The 6,032-nt window shown below is 36.8% G+C and overlaps 1 pseudogene; it reads right to left on the bottom strand.

Moving 5' to 3' along the window:
• Window positions 1–4,360: 4,360 nt before the first annotated feature.
• On the bottom strand, window positions 4,361–5,085 carry LOC143582431 (pathogenesis-related protein PR-1 pseudogene; annotated as a pseudogene).
• Window positions 5,086–6,032: the final 947 nt, after the last annotated feature.

The following is a 6,032-nucleotide window of genomic DNA, read 5'->3' as shown; positions in this document are numbered from 1 at the left end:
AGAGGCGATGAGACTGTCGAAATCAGACTGCTTCAGTTTGCAGGGAATCTCATTCCATCTTTTCACTGTTTTGCCCTTCCCCACCTCCTCCGACGAGGCCTCGGCAGCCCGTTTTCCCTTGCCGGTCTTCTTCAAAGTGGACATGACTAATGATTTTACACGGCGTTTGCTGGGGGAAATTTTGGTGTCTGGGTTATCAGACATACAACTGTGAATCAAACAGAGGCTACTTCAAGAACGGAAATCGGGAAGCAAAAGACAGGCTCTTAATCGGAATGAAAATGGAAGGAAAGAAAAAGCTCTGAAATAACAATGAAGATGAAGAATAACAACTCAAAAGGCTTGCTTTTATAGGCCCAGGAGAGAGAAAGAAACAGGTACTGATCAGAGTTCACGCGCCCCCACTCGCAGGTGCAGGCCAACACGAGCGCGACACGTGTTCCTGACACTGTGTGAGGGGACATGAAAGGGAACGAAACAGGTACTGATCAGAGTTCACGCGCCCCCACTCGCAGGTGCAGGCCAACACGAGCGCGACACGTGTTCCTAACACTGTGTGAGGGGACAGGAAAGGCAACTGTAGCACCTCGAGCACACGAAAAGTCTGACACATGTCTCCATCTCTGACGCATGTCAGCACCAACCAACCACGTACATGGACGATTCATTTCAACCAAAAGGATAGAATTTCGCGCAACGATGAAAAATAAAAAAGAAAAGACAAACCCTATTAAAAGAGAAAACTATTAAGTCTAATATCTATCTTACCTCGCTCGCGTGAGACAAGACACACATTAGACTGGGGGGGCTTGAAAAGGTATGTACCCGCCTTAACATCGAGCGGGGCGGGTCAACCCACAAGATATAAACAAGAGGCTTGAAATCAAGATATCATGAAGGCACAAATCCAAAACCTATGCGCATGGCGCATATCACATATGCTCACGTATATCACATATGCTCACGCATATCACATATGCTCACGCATCACATATGCTCACGCGTATCACATGCTCACGCACCATATATGCTCACGCATATCACATCTGCGCGTGGCGCATCTGCGCGTGGCGCATATCACATGCTCACGCATCATATATGCTCACGCATATCACATCTGTGCGTGGCGCATATTACATATGCTTGCGCATATCACATCTGCGCATGAAACATCTGCGCGTGAAAATAAATAGAAGACCTCGCGCATCCTCAGGATAGGCGCATATCACACATGCACATAATCAACCTCGTCCTTATCCAAATCAGGATAAGGACAACCCTGATTGTGCTCGTCAGACAACCTTCCAGAAGGTATCCTTTAAGGAATAAAGAATATGCTGATGTTGACAGCTTCCAATGAAAGGTGGACAACTCAGCAAAACCCATGTGCTACCACGTGATTGCACATGGGTCAGGTGAAATACCTGGGTCAGAGAATAATCAATGAAAGAGCACCAGGTGTCCTAAGGACACGTGGCGCGAAGCAATAGGAGGAGGCCAAAAATGCCCTAATGGGATCTGAGCCCAATCATTGGAAACCCTAACACTATAAATACCACACCACCTCCACAAGGGGAGGTAAGCAAGAAAATACATTCTAAATCCTTACTCACTCTCAGATTATTATTATCTTCTCCTACAATCTCTTATTCTCACACCAGAGGGTTACCCCAAAGAGGACCCCTCTGTCCCTTTCTGAGGGGTAAGTTCACGGTGCTGCTCGTTCTGTAGGTGGAAGAATTCATACTCCGGAGAACCATCGGTGAAATAGCATACTCATACCCGAGGAAAGTTGATCGTCTACCAGTGAGTCGATCCACGTTTCTTCAATGTCTTTTGAAGGTGGCCCAGTGGGCTTTTCATAATAAAGACTTTGTTTTAGTAAGGCCCTCCATGTTACGAATAAACTATAATTGTGCTCCTTTTCAGTTTATGTTTATGCTTGGGTTGAAAAACGTGTAGGTGTTATTGACCCCCTCACCCCGCCAAACAATAACACCCTTTGGCACCATCTTGTTTACCCTCTCCGGCGCTATCATGTTAACGCCCATGATGGCTCGAAAGTTGGGGTCTACCTCCACTAAACAATCACAAATTTATTTATTTTTTTAAAGAAAATCTAATTAAACCAAAACGGTCTTGTTAAAGGGTGGGTTAGTTAACACCCACTATCTACGTGGCAGTAACGTGATGTTGTTGTGGCGCTATAACCAGCTTGTGCAGGGCCGTCTCGTGGGTAATCTAAATGAGGCGATGGCTTTAGGCGTCCAGTTTTATAGGGTCTCCATCTTAAATAAGAGTTACGTTTTATAAGATTTTGAAAGTAGAGTTCTTTTAGAATTGGTAACTCATTAATGGGCCACAAGCTAAGAAGGATTGTTTCATATCAATTATCACTACATATCATTCATATTCTATAATTCTTGTATACTCTCTAACGCTATACGCATAAAGAAAAGAAAAATATCTTAGCATTTTAGTTAGTTTTAGGCCTCCGAGGACGTTGAGCCGGCCTTAAGCTTGTGTTATTTAAATAACAACACATGGCCTGATACATAATAACCAGAGAATGGGACTTTTTCACCGGGGATAAGTTTATGGGCCTTTTGACCCTTGAGTGCATCTAAAAATTTGTAGGAACCAAACTAAAGCACATAAACCTTGGATTAAACATAACGTCTACAATCTAACTTTAGGTTTCATACCATATTTTATGATATTTTAATTAACTTTGAAAAAGTCACCAGGTGATCTCTAGGTGGCCACCCACTGGAGGGAGTATTCAGATAAGAGATGATAAATATAACGAAAATTAATTATTGAATACTATACATTTGTCAAAACAAGTATAATTCATATCAATATAAACATAATTCTTGTGAAAAATAAGTATAATTCAGAATGATCCATATTAAAAAAAACAATTTGAAACAATTCATCATGTTTGTGATAGAATTAAGGGTTTTAGCTTGTTTCTAATCGTGTTTACCAACAAAAAAAAGTCAAAATTGTTGTTGGCCGAGTAGGCCTGAGTAAGGCTGAGTAGGCCCGAGTAGCATCGAGTAGGCCGAGTCTTTGACTGTGGCTGAGTACAGTGCCCGAGTTGGAAAAAGTCGCCAAGGTACCTGGTAATCGTCGATTCCAAAGCCTTCAAATCCGACTTTCACAACACTGATTTTAATACGTCAAACATTCAGTTTATATCATTCTAAAATTGAAACTTTTTTTTTTAATGTTATCATGTAAAAGAATATATGAAGTGATTGCCCGACATTAATAATATTGAAAATATAATTTTCAAAGGGAAATTTACTAACTTTTATACAATTTTTATTGGACTGAATTATGATATATGAGTATGTTCATGTAAGGGCAATCAATCATCCTCGTTGTAATCCAGTTGTCAAAGTTCTTATGTCCCATTCATTCTTTTTTGGCTTTGGTTTTTTCGTTACAATTAAAGTATGGTGTTTTTTTTTCATATGTTTTTTTAGTTAGAATTAAATTCCATATTGTAATGTTTCATTTATATGCAATCTAATAAAAATATTTAACTTTTTAGTATATATTCAAAATGCTTGATCGATAAGAATACAATTTATATCATTTTTATAAAAGTGTATTTGTAATGTAATAATATAGTATTATAAAATCATATTGTAATGTGTGTGTTATTTGTAATCTCAAAAAAACAAAACGATGTTGATCAGTTTTAACCCAAATTACAAAAATGATAATAATTCGGTATGCGTGATCTATAAATCAATCACCAAAGTCCTCCTAATTATAAACCATGAAAGTAAACAACAAATTGTTACTGATAAAAATTTATTACGAAAACTAAACACTTTTTTCTTATTCATTTTAGTGATTAACCGGTTTTAAGATTTTATACATCCCACATATATATGCATAGAACATATACATAAAAAGCCCCAAAACTACTTTGTTCGTAAGAGTTTAAATTTTGCATCGTTTGTGTAGATAAGAAAAACATGTTAAAAAATTGAATACATTAACGATCAAACTATTTTTCGCATTCTTTTAAACTTTAGGCGAGATGGGTGAAAAACAACAGATAACATCATTTTCTTTTACTTTTAACTTTTTTAGGATTACAAAAATATGTAGTTTATTTTGTTCTTTACTTTTTTTGCTGTCATGCGGTATATACCGCAAAGTATAATTCTCTACCCAACAACATACTACACATCATGTACCATTAGAATCTAGCATCACACTAAATCACAAAATATCAATATATTAGTTATATGATAAAAATTGGTACATAATTAAAAGAATACTTGAAAAATAAATAAATTAATACAAACACACATAATTATACATGTGTGTAAATAAGCATGTGATCAGCAAACGATCGCTCGTTAATTGTCACGCCATAAAATTAGTAAGGTTTCTCACCTACATAATTGCCAGGAGGATCATAATTACAAATCATAAAAACACCTCTACCTTGAAAACAAGTCACCTTGGCACACCCAATTCTCCTACTTGCCTTCCAAACAATTTGTGTATAATGTCCACACTCCTGCCCGTTGCACGAATTCGAGCCGTAGGTGTACCACCGCCGCTCTCCAACCCATGCCGCTGCCGCTTGAGCAGGGTTCCATCCATCACCACTACCCCAAAATATATTCTCTCCATAAGGTCCATTTGAATGCTTTAACAAGCAATCTTGTCGCCTTTGCCTAGCATACAAGTCCGCATAGCGTGCTAGTGTTGTGTCCCATACGAGTGGCGGCATACGCAGGGTGGCTCGGGCTTGGTTCTGGATAGACATGAAGTCATTGATGATATTTTTATTTAGTTGGTTCTTATCTGTGATGGCATTGGAGGTGGAACTTAGGAGAGCAATGAATAAAACCAATGTGATGAGAGGAACCCACATTGGGAGATAGTGTGATGTGTTCTCCTTGGTGGGAATTCTTTTATGGTATACTACTTGCATAATTATATATTGTCATTTAAAAAGATAAATAATATTAAATAAATATATAATATAGAAGGTTGGTGGATTTCTGGAGAATTTAAGTGGTACACATGATCGAATATGATTGGCATAATCTTCTAAAAACAAAACTAAATCATTTTTTTAACCATTAAACAGGTCAACATCTATATATATGAAGATATAACTATTTTATCTAAGAACTTTATAAAATTTACTGAACTGAAAATTAAGAATATGAAAATGAGTTAACTGAAAAATGTTATATATTAAAAACCGTAAAATACGAAATGGATAATATTAAAATATACAAAAACTAGTTTGATCCTCCCATGTTACGGGGTTTATTTAAATTTCCGTTTTTAATCATTTTCCTATTTTACGATGATTTATTTTATTTTTTAATGTAGTTTTGTTTTAATTTAATACATATATATATATATATATATTAGTTTGTTATTATATTTTTATCGTTTAGGTTTTTTCAATGGAGATGTGCAGGTTTTTAGATTTTTAACGAACAAACATAAACGAACATACGAGCATGTTGATTTTTTTAAATGAACAAAAATGAACACAAATATTTGTCTTATGAAAAAAGGGACGTTGATGTAGTTGACGATGGTGGGTAGTATCGGAAGTTAACCGGCGTTGAAGATGATAGACCAGCAACGGATAACATGTAACAGAGATAAATTAAATTAGGGTTTGATGATGAAAGTGTTTACCAATAAATGAGATCTTATAACCCATTTTAGGGCTATTAGGGTTTGGTAAGACCCATAACCCTTGAAAATTATTCTTTGATGATTAAGGGGTTATTTCACAAATAAATGAGATGTTATCCAGGTTTGGTGAGACCCATGACCCGCAAAAATTATTGTTTGATTATGAAAGAATTTCACAAATTAATGAGATGTTATAACTCATTAAAACACTATCCGGGTTTTGGTGAGACCCATACCCGCGAATTCAGGTCAAATTTTAGAAACCAAGCAATCCGGTGGCTTTAGAGGAATGGGGGTAACAACCTGAGAGCGACACGTAGGATTTCATTATAGAC

This window comes from Bidens hawaiensis, unplaced genomic scaffold (assembly GCF_021521415.1).
Source record: "Bidens hawaiensis isolate Kalapana, Puna unplaced genomic scaffold, B.hawaiensis_p1.1 tig00031745_1, whole genome shotgun sequence".
In the NCBI taxonomy this organism is placed as follows: Eukaryota; Viridiplantae; Streptophyta; class Magnoliopsida; order Asterales; family Asteraceae; genus Bidens; species Bidens hawaiensis.
Note: the sequence above shows the minus strand (reverse complement) of the source record. Positions and strands in the feature narration are given on the sequence as shown.